Genomic DNA, 24,868 nt, shown 5'->3' on the forward strand with positions numbered 1-24,868 from the left:
GGAGTCTGTACTTTGTAAATTAAAAGAATATACGGTAATTTGCATGATTGGTTTTGTACTGCAGCTGCAAAAGTTGCGTGTCATGTTCACACGTAAGCCAAAAGTAGCGCGCTGCACGCTACTTTTCGTGCTGCGCAACCCGAGTGCAGCAAAAGTTGCAACTGGAGGTTGCGAGTCTGTTCAAACATAAGGCGCTACTTTTGCAGCCGCAGTCATGCTGCAGGTTTCCATCTTCGTGTTGACTTCTCAATATACATTTTGTGGTTATGTTTGCATTATTAAGAAACTCATGCGAAAGCTTCCTTATCTATTATTTGCTTTTCTGTCGTATCTAGTATTCAGAAATTGACATTATTTTTACTATAAAGCTTTTCAAAACGCCTATATACTTAAATGATAACCAACAGCATATTCACCTAATCAATGTTGGCAACCCTCCTGTTTGGAACTACGCTACGGAAAATTTAAAAAATGAATTATATCGTCAGCAATTATGCTCAGACTGTGTTGTGTATTTAATAACTGTTACAAATAATTTATTTTTATCACATTTAACATTAAAATATATCCAAACAATAAAAGTATCATTGGCACATTTGGGTGGTAACACTGATTGCAACAGCAGCAAAAGTTTCAACAAAACCGATATAAAAAATGCTCCGGCTGCAACCCTGAGAACCCTGTTCACACGCTGCTACTTTTAAACTGTGTGCAGCATGGAAAAGTAGTGGGCAGCAGGTTCGGCAGCTGCTACTTTTCGGGTTGCACCATTGTTCACACGTCGCAGTACAAGAGTTGCACAGTTTTTTGTACTGCAGTGCTGCAAAAGTAGCGATGTGTGACCGTACCTTAAAGATGATATTCTTGTGAAATAATATTGGGACCTTTGAACATAAAATAGAGGGAGCAAAGCTTGCTGGGTAGTGGCACCAGAGTTCGAGCAGCTGATCTAGGGCAGAAGTGATATGGGACATGGAAAGGTCTAGTGGTATATGAGTATTTTGGATTGATTTTGGCACAAAAAAATGAGAAATAACGATATTTCGTAGGTGGTTACACTTGATGCTTATTAACTTCCCTCCAATGTATTAAAGCGTGATAACGTTATTTAATGATGTTTATTTTGGAAAACTTCAGTAGGTATACGATTTATTTCCTGCCAGCAATTTATCTTAAAAACAAAAAAAGGAGATTTGTCTGTGTTTGTCGAATGCGCATCATGCTTACGAATTCAAATACAGAAAAACAAATAGTCCTAGGTCTACTTCAAGTTACCAAATTACTCTATTTGTTTTGTGTTCCTGTTTCAGTTTTGCAATCAAATCTTCGATAAGTGTCAAGTTATTTCAACAAAGTACAATGTCCTTTTAAATTGTAGAAATGGTAATGGCATATAATTACGCCCACTCGCCCCCCCCCCCTTGGCTATGCGTCTGTAGGTGAACTGAAACAGTTATATAGGTGAAACTAGCATTGAGGTAGTTCTCATGATTTTGGAAGTGAAAATGGTTTAATTTAGAAGGGATTTTTTTGTGGATATGCAGTTAATCGTATATGCAAGGCATAACAAACGCATAAACTAACCAAACCTAACCTGTTACAGAATCGAATATGCAACATGTATAAACTGAGTACAAAGGGAACTACCTCAGTGCTAGTTTAGCCGAAAATTGAATTACAGCACCACCAATTTTCAAAACTATGTCAAGAAAATGGCATCAAAGTACTGATGAATGATCCAGAAATTTCAGCATTGGAGTTTCCTTTATTTCCTTGCCACACTCAGCCAGTTGAGGTGCACGAAGCTTCCAGTTCCACTATTGGTAAAAAACATAGATGATTTATAAGGGCATGAATTGATTCAAGAGCAGTTTTACCCAGGTTTGAAACAAAATTAGAATATAATGTACAAAAATAAAAAATGTTAGGTCTACACTGTTATTTATATTGTTTTCATTACAGTATAAATATCCAATTTATGTGAAATAACGTAGAAATATTATTTTCCTCTAGATTTTATATAAATAATTATTGTGTCATGACTTCATTTGTAAGTTTTCATTTTAACAATACGGTTCCTATTATTATAGTTTTATATTTAGTTCTAAGGCCTATTGTGAGTATTTAATAATAATTTACAAAACATCTAGTTTCATTGGTACCTACACATAATTACCGAGAAAATTTTAAAACTCTGAAACATAATGGGTTAACATTTTTGTTGCATTTTTTCAAACATTCATTTTACGCGAAAGAGCAAAAACCATGTTCTTTCCCCTTATTGTTTGTATATGTAGCTGCCAGTTTGTGACCTATTTTATGGAATTACGTAATTATATTTTTTATTAATCTGTAAATTAAAGTATTATATAAAGTCACGGTAGGCCTATATTCTAGTTTTACTAATAAATAAACTTGCCGAACCTACAAATAATTTCTAAAATATAAGGCTCAGTAGAGCCCTCAAGATGTTAATCACAAAATCAAAGCTATTACCGGTATATTTAATGTTTCTGTAAGACACAACTTTCTCACACTATTACAATTTTCAATTCAATAAAAGTTACATAACCTATGTTTTCACTCCCCCCCAAATGAAGGGTACTGTCAGACAAAAAGTGCAAAGTACTGTCAAGCGACGTAAAGAAATTGCCATGATTAAATATAGAAAAAAAAAACAAGTGTATCTTTTTTGTGTCAACTCCTTTGTTTCATTCTTACTTAATACATTTTCAGTAACTTTTAACTTCAATTTCCTTACAAAAACGTCCCATATTTTCATGAGACATTTATAGCAGGCTTATCTTTAAGTTATTTCATGCTGTATTACAAAACAAGCCATTAAAACAAAACACTTGTTAAATTAGGATCTACCAAAACTTCTTTTTATCTTAATACATTCTAGCATGGCTGTCATATGCACAATCATTGTAATAAATTGCATGTACATATAGCATACTGTGTAATGTTTTGCCCTAGATCAGCTGATCTGAGAGAGCTGTTATTTTGGTGCCATGTTCATCTGGTAGAATAGTATTGAATGCCCTCTCTATTTACTTTAATGCTCGAAGATTGGGACTTTCTATGCAGCAGAAGACATTCTGTCTTTTGGAAAACGGGAAGTGTTTATCCATTGTTACCATACAGTGTGCATTCTGGAGACAGTACCCTGCAACTGCACCATTAGGTCACCAAATCATTCTGCGATGGCATCGACAATTTAAAGGTATCCTATGTAAAGGCAAAAGCAGAGGACGTCCGAGCATCTCTAACGAAACAGCGGAGTGATTTAGGGTGAGTTTCATGTACAGCCCACAGAAGACAACATATCGAGCCAGTTGGGAACTTGATATTCTGCAGCCAACTTTCTGGAAGATTTTGCGAACCCAACTGCAAATGAAACCATACCGCATACAGTTATTGCAAACGTTAAAACCAGACGACCTCGTCAAATGATATGAATTTTGTAATTCCACGGAGGCCGCTATGGAGGATAATAGTTTTGTGAACTTTCTGCTGTTTAGCAATAAGGCAACATTCTCTTTGTGTGGCAAAGTTAATCGCCATAATGTTCGCATCTGGGATACTGAACAACCACATGCTACAGTGCAACATGAACGAGATTTCCAAAAGTGAATGTGTTTGCTACAATGTGTAAATGAAAGTTGTACAGTGGAGAAAAATGTGACAGGTATGTCATTCCTCGATATGCTGCAATTCTGGTTGTTTCCACAAGTGACAGGGGATTCCAATATGTTCATATTCCACTGAAGTGCGTCGCTACCTGAATGTAGAACTCCCACACTGTTGGATTGAGTGATGTGCTGAAGATGACTTAGTGCTGTTCCCATGGCCTCCTAGATCTCCCAACCTCAAGGTTTGTGATTTTTTCTTTTGGGGGAAAAAAAAAAAAACACAATGTATGTGCCACCACTATCAGCAACTTTGGTTAAGCCCAAGGATCACATTACAGATGCATTTACGACAATTACTAGGGATATGCCAGAGTGCATGTAGAAATGAGAGGAAGCCACATTGAACACTGTGAAAGTATGTCTGAAACTTGGACATTTTATGTTTATTTTGATGCAACATTCATTATTGTATGTGTTATATATTTCTCAACACAGCCACTTAAAACCCGATGAATCATTTATAATTGCCATAAGTTACATACAGGCCATCCTGGTATCAGAACATTGATAAGTAGATGTAGATAATGTTGACACAGTGAAGTCATTATTTATTTATTCAAATAACTTAACAGTTCATTAGTAATTATATAAGTGTTATAAGAGTGTATTAAAAAATGAAGGTCATCAGTAAATATATGTGTTAAAAGAGTGTATTCAAGAATGAAGACAAGTAGAGCTGAAATGACACTTTACTGGCCAGAAATTGATTGGGATATTAAGGAATTTGAAAATGATTTATGATCTGTTAGAAATATCAGTCTAATCAGGTTAAACTTCCACTAACTTACAAAAAGGTCCACAATTACCATGGATGGAAGTGGTTTATGAGGTGTTCGAAATTGGTAAACAATATATATATATATATATATATATATATATATATATATATATATATATACATTGATGTAGATGATGCTTTGAGAAAATATGCGAAGGTTGAGAGTTCGAATAATTTGACAAGTATTAATCCAAATGACAGAATTAAAGCAATATTTTCAAGGCAAGGATCCCTATGGTTTTCTACACTGATAGGGTGGTGTGCTATTATTTTTTATTTATTCCGCAGATTTGCTAAGATTGGGGATTCCAGTCCTCAGTACATGGCCTTGCTGAGAGTACAGTGGAAACTGTTTAAAAAAAAAAAAAAAAAAAGTATTTTCAAGACAGCCATAGAAGCAAATGAAAATCCATATCTTCGGTTACTTAATTTTAAAAATACTCCTTATCTCCATCCATCATAAGTAAAAAGCAACATAAACAAAGCTAGTAAGTATTTCCGTGGTAGTCTGTTCTGATTGGTAGATTGCTGCAGAGGTACTATTTGCGGAACAGTCATTCAGTTACAACACCAATCTAATTATTACTTTGTATTGGACATTATGCATTCCGTTTCCATTTGAAAAATATTACAGTACACTAAATTATTGGAAATTCAATTTGATATTTAATACCGTAACAAGAAATGTTTATTCCTATAACAATATCTTCGCTTCACACACTCCTGCAACCACACGTCATTACCTGTTTAATTCTTCTACTAATAAAAACATATAATGAAAGCTCGTCACTAAATGTACTAAATGGGGGATTTCAATATTAATCTTCTGGCTGTCAGATCAAATGGGACTAATGAACTGCGTAATTTGTTCGAAACTTTCAATCTAACAATTCTTCCACTCAATCCTACCCACCACACACCTACTTCTGATACTTTAATTGACCTAATCATTACGAATAATTCTGATAGAATTCTAACCTCAGGACAGTTACCAGTTCCGGGAATATCTGGTCATGATCTTATTTTTGCCGAGTACTCTCTTCAGTGCCCAAAAAATGCAGCTAAGGTAATTACTTACAGAGATCTAAAAGGCATTGACAACGACCAACTAATTTCTGACGCCCTACAAATGCCATGGCATACTATTTTTAATTTAATCACAGTTGACGAAAAAGTTGCCACCTTTAATGACATGGTAATACAATTATTCGACAAACATGCACCTTTAAAGAAGAGACGTGTCACTCACCGACCTGCCCCATGGCTGAATGACAGTATTCGTAATCTTATGACGTCACGTGACGCTGCTTTCCAGAAGTACAGACACAACAAATCTGCCGAAAACTTTAACAACTACAAAAAACTTAGAAACAAAACCACACAAAGCATTAGGAATGCTAAACGCCGTCACGCCCTGAGTCTCGTCGACCCGTCCATTCCCCCTCGGTGTCTTTGGAATAACGTACGTGATATGGGAGTAGGGAAGAAAGCATCAGAAGCTGAAGTTATAAACATACCGCTTGATAAACTCAATGAATACTTTACCTCACCTCCCACTATACGACCTGAAAAACAGTCAAAACGAAATACAATTAATACTCTCCTAGCTAATCCTCCACCTTCTCGCGAAAAATTTTTCTTCTCGCACATTACTGATTCTGAAGTAAGAAGGGCTCTTAAAAGCATTAAATCTAAAGCACAAGGCACTGATAACATAAGCATAGTCTTTATCAATAAGTTAGTCGATGTCGTGCTTCCCGTAATAACTCATATTTTCAATTCTTCAATTATCACATCTGTTTATCCGCAACTCTGGAAAACAGCCTTGGTACGCCCACTTCCTAAAGTAAATTCACCTACTTCTGCAAAAGACTATAGGCCAATCTCCATTCTTCCCGTTTTATCTAAAGCTCTGGAACGCATCATTCATAAGCAGTTGTCAGACTACCTAATAGAATTTAATCTTTTAGGCCCTTTACAATCAGGATTCAGAAATGGCCATAGCACTTCTACTGCTTTGTTGAATGTTACTGAGGACATACGCGCAGCCATGGATAAACAACAGGCTACTGTACTAGTTTTATTGGACTATAGCAAAGCCTTTGATTCTGTTGACTTCGATCTACTATTGACTAAACTACAAACGCTACACCTTTCTGATAGTGCTATCACCTGGAAGTACTCCTACCTTACTGGCCGCCAGCAGCGTGTCATATCTAATAATCGTTTCTCATCCTGGCATACTGTAGATACAGGAGTTCCTCAGGGATCAGTATTAGGCCCCTTGCTCTTCTCTATTTATATAAATGGAATTTCCAACTCATTTAAGCACTGCAGATATCAAATATATGCAGACGACGTTCAATTGTATATTTCAGCCCGTCCCGACGCACTAAACGATAGCATTAATAGTCTGAATGAAGATCTTGATTCCATCTCTTCCTGGTCTCTACAATTTGGGCTTAACCTAAACGCATGTAAATCACAGGCTATTCTGTTCGCGAACCGTAGATTAATTCCTGAAGTCAACGACCTGAATATTCCACCTGTGAAACTGAATAAAACAATCATCCCATTTAGCTCTACCGTAAAAAATCTCGGAGTACATTTCGAATCTAATCTCAATTGGGATACGCATATTAAATATACATGTAAGAAGGCATTCTCTATTCTCCATTCACTAAAAAGATTGTATCATTATCCATCTAAATTAAAACAGACGCTGGTACAGACACTCATTCTACCTCACTTCGATTATTGCGACGTTTTGTTCAGTGATCTCAGGATTGATTCCGCTCAGAAACTACAGCGTGTTCATAACGCGTGCGTCCGCTTCATTTGTAATGTTCGATACTATGATCATATCTCACCTTCTTTCAAGAAGTTATCATGGCTTAGGTTACATGAGAGGAGAAATCTGCACTCACTTTCTCTCTTATATCGAATTATGCACTCTTCATCCCCCTATTATTTATTCGCTCGATTTCATACTCTCTCTCGCTATCATAATATTAATACTCGATCACAACGCGATAACACGCTAGAAATTCCACTTCATGCATCGTCTCTGTATTCCTCATCCTTCACTGTTGCTACCTCTCGTCACTGGAACTCTCTGCCGCCTGAAGTCAAGGGCTGCCGAACATTGAATTCTTTCAAATCCAAAGTTAGAAAATTATCTTATGACGAGTTGCCAAACTAACTTACTATTATGACAAGTGTTGTATTGCATGTTTCCACGTATTCACATTTTTTTTATGTTCTAATGATATTCAACTTATTTTATATTTTTGTTTTCATATTTTCCGATAATGTTATATCTCTAATGTGATAAGTTGAGCTATATATAATCTTAATTTTCCTTATTGTGTGTACTTAGAAATATTGTATTCACTGTATACTTTGTACTGCACTATTTTATTACTATTATTATTATCATCATCATTATTACTATTCTTATTTATTATGATTATTATTATGAATAATTGTCTTTTTTTTTGTATGCCTCATTTATTTTGACCTGCTGTTCACATATTATTATGCTTTTTTCTTTCTTTCTGTATGTTATATATTATGTCCGATTTCTTCTTATTTGTTGTTTATTTTTTATTATTATTATTATCTTATTCACTTTTGTGTGTAAAATTGTAGTGTAATTTGTAAATTTGTAGTGTTTTTGTAATGCAGTCTTTACTCCTGGTTGAGTGTTAGAGAAGACCGTATGGCCTTAACTCTGCCAGGTTAAATAAATCATTATTATTATTATTATTATTATTATTATTATTATTAAATGCAAAACAAAAAATGAAAAACTTACCGATGTTCTAGTCATTGCTACTTTCATGAAGAAGGCTTACTCCCAAATAAGAATCACTATTGGAATCCCTGGAAAAAGAGTTGTTTTCGATGTTAATAATTAAACTATCCATCACATGGTCCACTTTTCCATTGAGTTTCCACATCCGTTCCTCTTCAGAAATCACATGTCTGACATGTTGCCACATCGCGGCTGTGACCTCTTGTAAGGCAGCGTGGACAAGTTCCCGCATCTCACGTAATTTGAACATCATGTTACGCTGGACTACATAATCCTTACGTGACTCCACGCCAACTCAATGGGATTCAGGTGGCTATGATAAAGAGGAAGTCTTAACACATACATTCCCGACTTACATAAAGATCATCTATGACGTATATTTGTTCACACTTTGCTCTGCAAGATTTTGAGCTGTTTTCAAGACTTCAACTTTCACATCAGTAATCAGTTGTGTCAAACTGCATGTTTTTTGATGTGAGCCAGTCAACAATCTTCTGTTTACACCAGGCATGCCAACACCCTGCACATTGTACAGTTGTCTCTGTGCGATGTGCACTTTCTATTCCCCTACCTGGAGGAAGTGAATCGCCTTAGAGGGGAGCGCAACAGGGCTATACAGAACCTGTAGCGGCAAATCAGCTTTTGTTTCAGTACGGGTGCTGATTTGACTGTGACTGTAAATGAGTTATGATAAATAAAGTGGGGAGTTCACAGATAACGAAGAAGAGAAATTACGAAATATTATAACATAATTGTTATAATATTTTCCTCAGCCAACAATAATTATTTTAAAATGAAAGGCTTTCATTAGCCCATGTCTAGGTAATAGTGTTGTGACAGCTTAGACCATATTAGTAAAGTTCTCAAAATGTGATACTGCCAGCGTTTATTTCTTAATCAGTACTCTCACGGCAAAACGAACTTGACAATGGCATTGTTTTGGAGTCTGCACTAACACAGCCATCAAAGGTTAGACGACTTACGATTTTCATTTCATAAGCTGGTAAGTGATGAGAATTTAGTGAGGAATACACGTGAGGATCTTGAGGTTGTAAGGATCGAAGAAAGCAACTATTTGCAAGGCGGAAAAATTTTCTGGAAAAATATGTAATGGCAAATTTTCCATCTCACGTCACTATATTATGTTAATATACTTACATTAATAAATCTTTAAACCTGACATAAAGAGAATATCGTTGCTTCACAGCTTGTGAAATACACTTTTAATTTCTTTCAGTAATGCTCCCAACTTGTCGATACTTGCTCTAGAAGTTTTCCAAATAAACTATATGTGAATTGAAATTCTAAGCTTAAATTATATTTTTGATTAATATTAATGTTAATTTATATTAACATACAGCAAGGAAATGATTTCAGTGTAAAAATTTCACAATGTCCTACTGCATGTAATTAATTGGGAGTATAATATTTTCTTCAATATTTGTGTACCAGTGGTCCCAATAAATAATAATGCTCGACAAACAATGAGAGAGTAGGGTCTATTACTTTAAAATAATTAGTACCTACTAAGTAAAATGAAATACTTGTTCGTTTTTTGTTGTTTCGAAATTACTGCAATATTTTTTTCTTCAAATATTATATAAAAATCTTCAACTTTCCTAGTATACCACTATTGTGGTGTTAGGGTATTTCCTAGGATCCATCTACTATATTGTACTCTATCCTCTGTCAGTCTATTTAACTGACTCCATGTCTTTCCTCTCTTAGATGCTATTCGTTTTATTTCTTCTTCCCATGTTGTCCTTTGTCTTCCTACTGTATTTCTTCCTATGGGTCTAGCTTCCATGAACTGGCGTACTTTCCTATCTACATCCATCCCTTTAACGTGTCCATGACAGTTGTTTATCTTCTATTGTCTTTTGGATTGATTGTATTTTTAAATCTTCTCTTATCCTTTCATTTCTTACTCTATCTCTTCATGTTTTCTTTACAATTCTTCTCAAACTTTTCATTTGCATTGCATTTATCATACTTGTATCACTGTTAGCCATCGTCCAACTTTCACTGCCATACGTAAGGATTGGTTCTATTACTGTTTTATACATTCTTGTTTTAGTTTCCTCTTCTACTTCTTCTTTTCCTAATACACATCTACTTAATGAATAATAAGCTTTTGTAGTTTTCTGAATTCTCTTGCGTATTTCTTCTTGTATTTTTCCAGATTGATGTATCACTGTTCCCAAATATCCATAACTTTCCACCTGGTGTAGCTGTTTTCCCTCGCTTTCAATCTTAATCTCTTTATCTGATCTTCTGTCCTTGCTATTATCATAACTTTAGTCTTATTATAATTTTGTCTCATTCCTCTTTCCTTCAATGTTTCTACCCATTCTATAACAGCTTGTTGAAGTTTGTGTTCAGTATCAGCTATTAATACTAAATCATCTGCGTATGCTAAGGCCTGACAGTATAATGGTCTTAAATTCCACATTCCTACTACTGATTTTGCTGTTCTTTCTTTGCAGATCTTCATCACCTCATCCATAACTGTCATAAATAGCAGAAGGCTTAAGCAGTCTCCTTGCTTTACTCCTTTTTTCCATCGGAAAAGGTCTAGAAGTTATATCCTTTAATCTCACAATGCCTTCAGTTTTCTTAAAAGTGGTCTTTATTACTCTTATTAGTTTATCTGGTATTTTCTTTTTGTATAAAACTTTCCATATCTCTTCCCTTGGTACCGAATCAAAAGCTGCCTGTAGATCCAGGAATGCTAAGAATGCTGATTTTCCTTTACTTACCCATTCATCCGTAATATTTCTTAAGGCAAAAATCCTTTTCCATATATTTTCTCAGTCTACTTTCCAGGAGTCTTGTCTCTATCTTCATTATCGTGTTTACCAGGCATATAGCCCCATAGTTTTCACATTTTGTTGAGTCTTCCTTCTTGTATATTGGTACTATTATATTTCGATTCGTCCACACCTGTGGAGTAACGGTCAGCGCTTCTGGCCGCGAAACCAGGTGGCCCGGGTTCGATTCCCGGTCGGGGCAAGTTACCTGGTTGAGGTTTTTTCCGGGGTTTTCCCTCAACCCAATATGAGCAAATGCTGGGTAACTTTCGGTGTTGGACCCCGGACTCATTTCACCGGCATTATCACCTTCATCTCATTCAGACACTAAATAACCTCAGATGTTGATAAAGCGTCGTAAAATAACCTACTGAAATAAAAAATATTTCGATTCCAATCCACCGGTACCCTTTCTTCCCTCCATACTGTGTTGAACAATTCCTTCAATTGTTCAGTTAAGAATGTACCTCCTGCTTTTATCATCTCTGGTCTAATCCCATCTTCTCCTGCTGCCTTTCCAATTTTCATTTGATCTACTGCTATCTATTATATAAAAATCATATTAATAAATTATGCTTTACAAACCACTACTTTGTGAAGTATAACTGAGTAAGCCTGAAGTTTCTTGTGTTACAATTTGTCAAATATAGACACTGATAATAACTGTGTTTTTTTCTTTCCTTCTGCTAAGTGTGTTTATAATATCCAAATGTCTATTTAATCCAACCCTAGAAGCACAGAATAGATTATTGTACACCCCTCCAGCTAAGAACTGGTAAGAGCAACGCTTGAATGATGCAGTCCGCACAGATCAGCGATCTGCGCACATAACTGCACATTTAGCGTCTGATTTCTGGCATGCCTGGCTTACAGCATGAGGAGTCATATACTATGATACAGCGCATTATACTACCCGGCTCCAGCTTAGTCAAAATATCTAAAACCCACTGTTTGAATACATTCTTAGTGGTAGTCAACGGTCTTCTTAGATTCAAACATTAGAAGGCCTCCATCCACAAATCCTGTATCACTGCCCATAAGCAGAATAATTAAAACCTTTTCCCTACCAGTTGGATTTTTGAGACCAGTCGACAGACCAAGAAGAAATGTCTGTTTCTTTGACTTGATGTGTGTATCCCTCTATACTCTCGCAGTGGTGTGGCCTTCAATTTACCCAAGTTTCGTCGCAGTAATATATTTTATGATTTTCTGCTCTGTATTTCCTTATTTCCCTCAAATAATCTCGTCTCCATGAAACACTATTGTCCCTGTCGGTAATTATATTTACACGGTTTCTTTTTACAAAAGAAAAACCAATGCTTGCTTACTTACTGGCTTTTAAGGAACCCAGAGGTTAATTTGCGTCCTCACATAAGCCCACCATTGGTCCCTTACCTGAGCAAGATTAATCCAGTCTCTATCATCACATCCCACCTCCCTCAAATCCATTTTAATATTATCTTCCCATCTATGTCTCAGTCTCCCCAAAGGTCTTTTTCCCTCCGGCCTCCCAACTAACATTCTACAGGGTGTTTAAAAAATACGGGGCATAATTTCAGGTATGTATTTCCCACATGTAGACAATCAAAATAGTTCATTACAACATGTGTCCGGAAATGCTTCATTTCCGAGTTATGGCCTTCACAACATTGAAATTCACCGGAACGTTTTTCTTTCCACAGGTCGTTGTCATTACAGAAGATGTTCAAAATGTCCACCTCCTGCTTGAATACAGACCTCACATCGATGTCTCATTGACCTGCGAACACGATCCCAAACTCCAGGAGTATTGTGTATGTCCTCAGAACATGCCACAATTCGATTCCGAAGGGATTCCAAATCAGGCACCGGAGACGAATAAACCAATGATTTTAAATAGCCCCACAAGTAGAAATAGAGAGGGTTTATATCAGGTGAGCGTGGAGGCCAAGCAATTGGGTCACCTCTACCTATCCATCGATCAGGAAACCTTCAATCCAAGTACCGGCGAGCCGTACGACTGAAGTGTGCAGGAGCGCCATCATGCAAGAAGTGAATGTGTTGACGATTGATCAGTGGAGTGTCTTCTAAAACATGAGGTATGGTTCCGGTGAATTTCAATGTTGTGAAGGCCATAACTCGGAAATAAAGCATTTCCGGACACATGTTGTAATGAACTATTTTGATTGTCTACATGTGGGAAATACATACCTGAAATTATGCCCTGTATTTTTGAAACACCTTGTATATGCATTTCTGGATTCGCCAATACATGCTACATGCTCTGCCCATCTCAAACGTCTGGATTTAATGTTCCTAATTATGTCAGGTGAAGAATACAATGCGTGCAGTTCTGTATTGTGTAGCTTTCTCCATTCTCCTATAACTTCATCCCTCTTAGCCCCAAATATTTTGCTAAGCACCTTATTCTCAAACACTCTTAACCTATGTTCCTCTCTCAAAGTGAGAGTCCAAGTTTCACAACCATAAAGAACAACCGGTAATATAACTGTTTTATAAATTGTAACTTTCAGATTCTTTTACAGCAGACTGGATGATAAAAGCTTCTCAACCGAATAATAACAGGCATTTCCCATATTTATCCTGTGTTTAATTTCCTCCTGAGTATCATTTATATTTGTTACTGTTGCTCCCAGATATTTGAAATTTTACACCTCTTCAAAGGATAAATTTACAATTTTTATATTTCCATTTCGTACAATATTCTCGTCACGAGACATAATCATATACTTTGTCTTTTCGGGATTTACTTCCAAACCTATCGCTTTACTTGCTTCAAGTAAAATTCCTGTGTTCTCCCTAATCGTTTGTTGATTTCCTCCTAACATATTCACGTCATCCGCATAGTCCAACAATAATTTATGAAACATCGTACATTTAAAATCCGGAAAATTAGAATCATTGTTAACGGCTCGAAGGACTTTGTCTAAAGTAGGGGGTTAATTCTGCTGAAAAAATTATGCACTTTATGGTGAACTGCACACTTTAAAATCTCGTCACATATTCCTAGCACATTTTCTCTCTTTTCCTCTTCTTCCAGGTGTTGCTAACATCCCAGTTTTTCTAACTTCATCCCAATTTTTATAAATGCTGCTCTCAGAAAAACAGTAAACTCCGAAGTCAGTTTCATTATTTCCTTTACTGTTAATGTGGCATATTTTTCTACACACTTATTATAGACATTCAGCACTACTCCCTTTTCCCCATTTCATAACAGTTTACCTTTAGAATGTCTGATAATATCACTCAGTCCTGCCACTGTGATTGGATCAGCCAAAATCACAGTATTTCAGGCAAGCAATGCAACACAAACTGTCGTGCAAACTGACTATTCATTATAAATGTGGGAAGATGCAAATACTCAGAATTTATATTACTGGTTGCAATTATATCAGGCAGTGAATCAACCATTGTGTAAGATATTTATTTTGTATCACATGTTTTGAATGTATATATCTGTATGAGAACAGAGACAAAAGATGCTAAACAAAAGGGAACTATTTTCTTTGAGAGCATTGTAGGTGATGCGGTCAGGCACCAATCATTGTACTTGTAACCACCTGCTTCTATTTACGTTGCTTTTTTCTTATGATGGAAGGAGATTAGAGAACATGTTATTTCTTCAGCTTCTATTTTAATAGGTAGAAATTTGCGAACTAATATTCCTTGTGCTTTTAAGAAATTAGTGCCACCAAAGATAAGAAAATATTAGAGTACAAAACAAAAGACATAAACTTATTTTGACAGCTCAGCAAAAAATCGTCCATCTTATCATATTGGTCATAAAATAATGTTTCAAAAAATTCCAAATTTCCATTGAATCCCGGGAAAAATTATCAAAAATATTGGCCCTAATTCTTATCAGATTCAGGGAGGAGGAGGAGGGATACATACAAGAGATGAAGTTAATTTCAAGTCCACGGCTGAAAATATAAAATCATAGATTTTAACATATCATTTATATAATAACAGGACACAATTTCAATGATTTATTGTTGTATGAACCCTAAATTCATGCTTTTGTACTTCTTTTATTGTTTAATATTATTACATGTTGTTAGTATACTTTGTCATTTTAGACAGGCTACTCTAGTGGTAAGTTTTGTAAATTAAATTAATTAAGGGGGTAAAACTCAATCATAAGGACAATTTTAAAAACAATTATTCAAAACCTCATCCTCAGGGATAGTTGTGAAATCTCCTAACAGACTACTCTTAAAATTAGATTTAGTATTGAGTGTTCTAATTGAAGACCTCCCTCGAAAAAGGGTGTAACATCAAATTAATGAAATATGTGACTTCGGTGGAAAAAGAAATTTTGAAGCATTCATTCAATAGCTGAATAAACTTCTATCCTTGATTAATCAAATGGTTCTGCCAGTAAATATAGGCCTAACGAAATTATTTTCTTTATAGATTTGTTGGTTACACTCTCATTCGAGGGAGGTCTTACAATTAATGTAGTCCTACTGTTATTTAGTTTGGTGCTAAAAAGAAGAGAGAGGTGTTTTATGTATAGGCACTGATAGTTAAAGTATTCATGTACATCAGTATGAGATATTGTGCTTGTTATGAACGTTCTCGTTCTGAAATCTGTTTAATAAACATTCACTATTGTCAAATTTTTGAGATTATTTAATATAATAATCAATCACAGAATCAATTTATATAACTCCACCACACGGATAACAAAACTTACATAACTCCTGATCAGATCAATGCATACATTGTGAACAGCAATATGACAGAGAGGAGTGTGCAACTGAGGGTTGAAAGTGATTTTATTTTGGCTGTAGAATATCTGTATAGCAGAGAACGTATAAATGAAATTCCAAATGTATCATGTCCCATTATCAATGCTCTGTATACTATAAACCACGTTCTTGTTCCTCCTTCTAATAATTTAAGTTTTATTTAACAAACATAAATATATATGCTCATAGTGAAAGCCCTCAAACACCAAACAGTAATTCATAAAATATGTTTCAGGGCAAGTCACTCAGTTTCAAGCTCTTCAAAAATATTTCAAACCCCTCAACAACACTTGGTTAATGTTACAGCTTTTCAACTGTACCACACTCCCACCACAATTTGTTTTTCAAATGGTCACCAAGGGGTTTAATATAACAGAAGCAATAAGCAAGATATTGTTGTAAATCAAATTTTCACACAGAATTCGGGCCAAAATCTTAATTCCGGTTCTGTGTCTTTAAGCAACTTCGAATTGTCTTCTCTGACAACAAGAGCAACAGGAAATGAATATCTATTGCAGACACTCATTATCATCTTCAGCATTGATGATGTTATGATCGTCACAATCATCGGAACTGGAGAGAATCACACTATTCCAGCTTTAATCACACAGGTAGGAAGAAATAGATATATGAAAGATATCTCTTTTCAGGCAAACATTCCCTACAATGTATCCACTGACATGAAGCAATGAATGGTTATGGAACTATAGAGGAAGAATATCTCAAGAAAACCTGTGCATTATGTGTACAACAAATGCCATTTTTATATGTTGTATTTGCTGAGCTCTGAACCTAGCAGCCTTCTTTGAACTCACAGCTGCTTCATATCTATACTGCAACCATCAGCCTCTTAAGAGAAGAATTAGCATCTCTCCCTGCCAGACATCACGATTCAAACAATTCAGATATAAATAAGCACTTTGGGATACTTCTGTTTCCCTGTTTTGTATTGTTTGGTAACAGCCACAAAACTACAAGTCGGAGGCAACTGGTAATATTATTACAGAAAGGAAAGGAACAAATGAAGTTCGTGGGTTGATTATATTAAATTCACCGATTCAAATATGTTATGTAAATGTATATACAGAGGTATGGGACCAAGAATTATTGAACAAAGTTTTGAAATGTTCCTAAGCTTACACCTGCAACGTCCGCCGACTGCCCATTATGTAGGTGCCAAAAGATAAGAACTTGCATTTCAAGTGGTGGAACAACTTTTAAAAAGAAGCAGGAGTAGCTTATTATTAGAAATAAAAGTTTTTGGTACTACATCAGTGATGTAAAGAGCAAGGGCAAATCAAAATTTACTATTTTATCTGTAAAACATCTTTCCTTTCCAGCATCATATGTAAATTGGATACTCTTCCATTTTCATAAAACCTGGAGCTGCATCCATGTTCGGAGGTATAACAATCAAAGTTTCATGAGTTATTTAAAAAAAGAAAACAATATTACAAGTTAGGAACCAAAATGTTAAAGTTTTGGCCTGATCTTGTGTGTGTATCTAATGCCTACCCACTTCACTTGCGTGATTTGGGTTCCGCATACTGCGGATAGATGGCAGAACTGTGATCCATTTTCAAGTTGCACACCACTACGGCGGGCCACTCATGCATGATGTGTACTGGGGTCAGTGTATAGCGAGGAAGAGAGAAGAGGAAACCCTTCTACTGCCTCATTATTAGGGAAAGGAAGTTCATGCATTTGCATATTTGTTCTCTATCATTGTGTGAATTTGCTGAAAGATTATCTACATGGATCACAAATTTCTGAATACAATGATATTACTTTTATTGTGCATAAAAGTACATATTTTGCCTTTATATATAAAAGCATCATATTTTAACATTTATGCAAGGAACCTGCACATTATGTATGTTTATTTGTCTTTCCCTCATTTTTAAACGTGTGTAAAGTCGTAAACACGACTAATTTATGTTTATGAATTTTGAACATAACGATGACGCCCTCATAGGGAGCCTTTCAAGTTAGCATTTGGTATTTCTTTACTGCAGTCTTCAGTAGATTTCGATAGAACAATAGCCAATTTAACATCAGTTCCAGGAAATGTAGGAGATAAAGTGAACGAGAAAACAGCAAATATTCTTTCCAAAAACCCTGGCTATTATCAACTTAAAGAAATTCAAGATATTTTCGAAGGAAAAACACCCCAAAAAGAAACAAAATTTTCTATAGAACAGCTCACAGCTTTTGTGCAAGCCCCTCTTACTTCTTGTGACGTAGAACGAAGTTTTTCGCGCTACAAAGCTATGCTGAGAGACAACAGGCGAAGAATGACAACAGAAAACATATGTCACTGCTTAGTTGTGAACTGTAACAGCATAAATGGAGCATTCAGCAATGAGGCAAGCACTTCAAAATCCATAGACTAAACGTAAGTTACCTATACCTTATTATTCTGTTAAAAAAATCTCAGACTGATAATGCATATTTTGTAGCAAATTTATCTATTTTACGGCATAATTGCATACATATTCTTCACGTTTTTAGGGCATGAACTTCCTTTCCCTGCTTATTATACATATTTTTATTTATTTTTTAATTTATTCTGGTAGAGTTAAGGCCATGGGGCCTTCTCTTCCACAGTACCAGAAGTGAAATATACATTAAAACAATAACAATAGTAGTAATATTAATAGTAATACTTAAATATAAAATCATTATCTTGCACATTAACACACTTACATATAATGAAATATTCACTAAATATGATACATAATTAAGTAATTCACCATTTATATCCTAATTGTACTTTATAATAGGCCTAAATGACAACTTATACAAACACAGAGACTAACCTAACACTCACATATCAATTCCATGTAAAAGTATGTAATTCTTAATTTAAATTAAATAATTGCTCGGCAATATGACGAAGTAAGGAGTTCCACAGGCGACAAACTGACATGGTGAAAGAGAATGAATAGAAAGAGGTACGGCGATGAGAAATGGATAGTAAGGCCTGATGTTGGTTCTATAACATTGTAAGATATCCAAAGCAGGTTATCAGATATTTTGGAGTAGAAGTGAGTAATATTTTAAACAGAACAGAAAGTATTGCAGATGACGCAGAGACACACATTATGAACACTTAGTCTTTTAGTTAAATTGACAGTTATATCTGTCAAGAGATAATAGCAGTAATCAAAATGGGGCATCACTAGCAATTGAACAATGTTTTTTTTTTTTTTTTATGGAAAGAGGCAGACAACTTCGCAAATGATTTAGAGAGTGGAGCAGTGAAAATACTTTCTTACAGATGTGAGTCATTTGACTTTTCCAACTTAGATCTCTGTCCATTAATAATCCAAGATTTTTTACAGTGTTGCTAAACTTAATAAAGGCCTCATTTATTAACCATCTTGGTATGGTTTTGTTCTTAACTGTATTGAGCAAGCACTGATGTCCCATTACAATTGCCTGCGATTTTTCTGGGTTTAACCTCAATTCAAACTTCTGAGCCCATAGATAGAGTTTAAGTCTTCAGTCATTGTGTCCACTATGTCAATTAGTTCATCAGGACGAAAGTGTGTACAGATCTGTAAATCGTCAGCAAACAAGTGGTATCTGCAGTGCTGTATGGTGTTTGTCATGTCGTTAATATATATCATAAATAGTAGAGGACCTAGCACCAACACTTGAGGAACCTCCAGATTTCGTGATGCCCCATTCAGAAGAGAAATGATCAACTAATGTACACGCTGGTGGTCATGAAGGTAGGATTGAAACCAAACAACAACATTATCAGACAGATTCAAGTTTTGGAAAAACTAGTGTTGAGATAGTTCCCGTGATTTTGGAAATGAAAATGGTCGAATTTGTAAGGAATTTCTTGCAGAGATGGATTTCAAAAGTTAAGGATTTTATAGAGAAATATTTCAAGGAAAGGAGATTGTTCGGAAATGTAAATCATGTGTGCATGGTAATGGAAGTGCAAAAATTGTGATTCCTAGCAGAAAGGAACGTAGGAATATAAAACACACGATATGCTATAATGTGAAGAACGCAAAACTTGTATTAATTCATTAACTATTGTAATACAGTGAAGCACAACAAATAATAATGAAATAGACACAAAATTTCTATAGTGTAACTTCGTTTCCACATCGGCCATTACGGTAGTCTGTACTGATAACATCATTACACAAAAAACACCAGGCTTTGAATTTGAAAATCCTGCAAGACATATCAAATGCTCAAACTAACCTAAGCTGTCACAGATTAGTATATACAAGACATAACATAAGCCTAACCTAACCTAACCTGTCGCAGATTCGCATATGCAAGACATAGCTTGAGTATACACTAGCGTCAAACTGTCGTATTGTGATCAAAGTTATGTTGTATTACCGAGGAGACAGCTGAAGGTATGGAAGCAAAATGGAAAGGGAACTACCTCAGCACTTGTTTAACCCAAGTTTTTCAATTTACAGAAAAGGAGATCAATATCAACATTATCAAACACCTTTCTGAAATAAAGTAAAGTCAATAAAGTCAGTTTACTGTCATCCGTAGCTTCATGTATGTCTTAATTGACTCTTAGTAACGCAGTTGTGGCACTGTGGCCAGTCCTAAATCCTGATTGGTAATCGTCAAATAAGTCGTTATGGTTTAAGGATGTTGCCAGTTTGTTGTGTACAATATGTTCCAGTACTTTTGATAATGCCATCGTGATGCTAATAAGTCTGTATTCATAGTGCATCAGTATCAATGCATATAAAAAATGTAAAATTATGAGTTATGATTAAATAATGCTTATCACAGTAAATATTACTCACCAACCATACCTTGCAGTAGAAGCGTCCGAGTTTTTGGTACACAGTTGGCAAAAGAATTCTCCTTGTTCGTCTATTACAGTTACTAGTACTTGGTTGGACTGGATTAATTTCCATTGTCAGTTGTTCACATGGCTAACATCTCCATGTATTTCTGGTTCTTGTTTCACTACATCCTGTTAAAATAATATGGAAACATTTATTATTGGTAATGTGAACCAAAACAAAAATACCATCTGATTTGGAATTATACGCAGAGTGCTGAAAATTTTGAGCAACAAATTTTGTGAGGTAGGAGATGCAGTGGATCTTGATGCACATAGCTCACTCATAGGGGCCCATCGTGCTGCAGGTAGTAGATGCAATACAGTAGGGATTTTATTATTATTATTATTATTATTATTATTATTATTATTATTATTATATTCACAAAATTGAATAATAAACTAATATTTGTCCTCAAGTAGAAGATCTTGCAAATCAGAGATTTACCTATATAAAATGTGTCTCTATTTTGAGAAAAATTAATTTTTAAAACTTTTCTACTCACCTGCAAGGTATCACTTCTTAACCCTTGATATGTACTGTAGTTGTTATTACGCAGGTATTTCAAGCAGGTGTGCAATTGCTTGGCCCCTCTTAATCATTAAGCACTCCACTTTCCAATATTTTGAACTGGTTACAGCCCTGCACCACTGTGGACTAACAGTTATCATGTCTTATCGTGAAACGAGTGGGCACAGGTTCAAAACCTGGTTGAGGTTTCTTCCGGGGTTTTCCCTCAACCCATTAAGAGCAAATGCTGTGTACGTTGCTGTTATTTCTAATGTAAAATTATGTATCTGACAATATATTAATGCAAGGCTCTATTGTACTATAATTTTGGCGTTCTGAAACCATAATATATTAGTAGCAGTTGAGATAGTTTTCCTGCAACATAAGCACTTGAAAAGATAGGGAATATCTTCATTTGATTTCCTTTGTTTAGAAAATTTTTTATTATCACCACAATTTTCATAATCTTCTACTGCAATTGGAATTAATCAGTAAAGCTGAGCAAATTCTTCAGAACTTGCATTGTTCCTCATTAATCCTATTTTAACCACGATGCCACTACATGTATGTTCACTTTCTTCTTCGACAACAATCCTGGTTGGACACGTTATAAGGTTGAGGTTTTTTCCGGGGGTTTCCCTCAACCCAGTAAGAGCAAATGCTGGCTAACTTCCACTTTGCTGACATTATCACCTTCATCTCATTCAGACGCTTGATAAACATAGCAGTTCATAAAACGTCGTAAAATAAACAAATAAATTTACTGACGGCTCTTTCTGCAGTAGACATACTTGGCAGAGCTATCAGAATCAGACACTCGCTAACAAGCAAACATTCTGATGGGGGCAGATAAAGTTAAATTTTTTTCTTCCACCATGTTAATAATGTCAAAACAAGTGCTTATACAAATTTTGGCCACTTGACCGCAATAATTACGAGGCCCTCCAGAAAGTGATTTTCCCTGGGGCAGTTTACAGAAAGAAAGCACAATTGCATGGAAAGATTTATTGAAACCGTTACAGAAATTGTTGCGCTATTTGTCAACACATCCTCACTGGAACTGAGACATTTATCATACCATGAGATCAATTTTTGTATTCTTGTGTCTAGAAGTCAGCCACCTGGGATCGGAACCAGCGTTTGATAGCCGTCTGCACCTCTCTGTCGATCCCATGATATGACAAATGTCTCAATTCCACTGGGGAATATGTCGAAAAATAGCTCAACAATTGCTGTGTTTGTTCCAATAAATTTTTCCAATGAAACTGTGTTTTCTTTCTGTTAATGGCCCCTGGCGAACTTATTTTTACGGCCCTCGTAATTGGGGTAGAGTGGACAAATTTGTATAAGCACTTCTTTTGACATTATTAACAAGGTGAAAGAACAAAAAATTAACTTTTTTATCTGCTCCCATCAGAATGTTTGCTTGTAAGCAACTGAAAGGAGGTTTCGTTTAGTATTTTTCAATGAGTTAGAAATGTTTTCATAGTTTTAGAGTTAAGTAGCATTAAGTTATCTATTTTTCAGAATTAAAACTAAGGTATTAATACCGGCATCTGTTATTGTATATTTTATGACTATGTAATACCAATACAAACATTTTAGTAACACCTTCAAACTCGCTGTAATAGCTCAGTTGGTAAAGCATTGATGTGGAGAATATAGGTAAAGCTGTGATTTATTCTCATCGAGGTAAAGAAAAAACTTAAAATATAATTATTATATGTAATATTAAGAAATACATGTAAAAACAAAGAAATATAAAATAAAGGTAATTTCCTAGAAGACGGGCAAAATCCAACATGGCTGATGAAAACTACCAAAAACGTTCTGCCAACTATGAAGTCCAAATGTCACCAAACATCGCAAAATCAAAGATGAAAAATCAAATATATATTCATATTTTTAAAGAAGAACAAGCCCTCCAAAAAATGAAAATATATTTAATTTTTCACCTTCGATTTTTTTGGCGTTTCGTGGCATTCGAACTTCATAGTTGGTAGTACTTTTCTGGCAGTTTTCGTCCGCACTTTACCCTCAAAAATCACTAAAACACAAAACAAAACATAATAATTTATCATCTTATCAAATAAAATTCAATTCTCATCGACATCTTCAACAACAACCTCTTCACTTCAAGTATATGACGCAGGCTTTAAGGCAATCTAAACTTAAACCATGCAGGCAACAAAGAACTAAACCAACACTTTGTCGTACAGTCAACTTTGCATAAATAAACCACGTGTTTACACTAAATGAAATTCTCTTTGAACACTTATTACACCTTAACTTCTACAGAAAATTCAGTAAATAATTCCTTTAAACCACAGAAAAACAGTTTTCTTCTCAACATTCAACACAATCCTTCTTCACCAGCGAAAGAACTAAACCAAAATCGACACAAAATTTAATAGATAAATTTCAGAACACGGTTTCCTTCCTTTCCCTCTTACTTCAAAATTCCAACCTTGTGCACACAAAATAAATTATTGCCACTGAAAAGTGCCTTTTCGTAAGCATGATGATGCGCATTCAACAAATGCAGACAAATCTACAATGTAACACCACTCACGTCAAACAACCAGGAACAACAGGACAACGTCATTATCCATTAAAAATAAATGAAAATTCTACTAGAATAAATGATAACTATAACCAATCAAATCGAAAGAAAATCACAAAAATCATAAAATGAGAAACTTTCAATAGCTTTAGCCATCAGTCACAACATAACACCACTCACGTCAAACAACCAAGAACAACTGATAACGTCATTATCCATTCAAAAATAACGAAAATTCTAGAACAAATGACAACTATAACCAATAAAATTAAAAGAAAATCACGGCGACACCTAGCACAAAATACCTAGAACTAACATGTAAAAGTCACTAAAAGATCACTAACATTTAACTCTGAAATAAAGAAGTTGGTAATACTTACTATATTCAACCAAGTGCCCGTCTTCTATGAAATTACCAAAATAAATGTGAATTACTTCCCGAAATAAAGAAAAAAAAGGGAGAAAAGAGGGAAGGAGAAAGGAAAGAAAGAGAAAAAAGGAATATAGCTACTACTTTTCTCACATTTGTCATGATTTATGATATAAATCGTTCCCCATCAATTTCCGCTACTACTGGCTCTATCTTCTCATGAGTATCATCTTCTAGGAAATTACCAAACAATAATACTGGTACTGTAAGTTATAAATTATTACATAAAATTCTAGGCTATAACACTTCAACGCGATAGATGTCACTGTACAATTACAGGTTAAACAAGTTATGGAAATATTAATATAAAACTATTAATTATATAGCCTCTTCACACTAGGACACTGGTGATGTCACTGATAGAGATACATTTGTTTGAATTGGAACATTCATACTGGGACACTGAAGTGTCTGACCCAGTTACGGTGACGCAGCAGTGACCTGCCCTCTACACATGTCCAAAAGCGATGACTAAAGCAATAAAGTGATGAAAACGACTGCTTGGCAAGAATTATAGCTAAGTTTGTGCTGATATCAATGAGAAAGATATGAATAAGAAATAAAATTGGTACCTAAGTTGCATATTTTCTTTTCCACTGTAAAAAATTCTAAATTACATTATTATTTATAATAATAATTATTATTATTATTATTATTAATTTATTATCAA

General features: G+C 35.1%; 1 long non-coding RNA gene across 10 annotated transcripts in view; it reads right to left on the bottom strand.

The window, feature by feature from the left end:
• Window positions 1-24,868, bottom strand: part of LOC138708217 (uncharacterized) — a 50,692-nt gene that overhangs the window by 20,835 nt on the left and 4,989 nt on the right. For 8 of the 10 annotated variants that reach the window (XR_011334632.1, XR_011334633.1, XR_011334634.1 and 5 more), the window contains one exon: window positions 20,654-20,826. This is a non-coding gene — a long non-coding RNA (uncharacterized lncRNA). Of the gene's footprint in view, window positions 1-20,653; window positions 20,827-21,200; window positions 24,372-24,868 lie in introns of all 10 variants that reach the window. The other 2 variants (XR_011334637.1, XR_011334638.1) reach the window with 2 other exon arrangements.

Source organism: Periplaneta americana, chromosome 10 (genome assembly GCF_040183065.1).
Source record: "Periplaneta americana isolate PAMFEO1 chromosome 10, P.americana_PAMFEO1_priV1, whole genome shotgun sequence".
In the NCBI taxonomy this organism is placed as follows: domain Eukaryota; kingdom Metazoa; phylum Arthropoda; class Insecta; order Blattodea; family Blattidae; genus Periplaneta; species Periplaneta americana.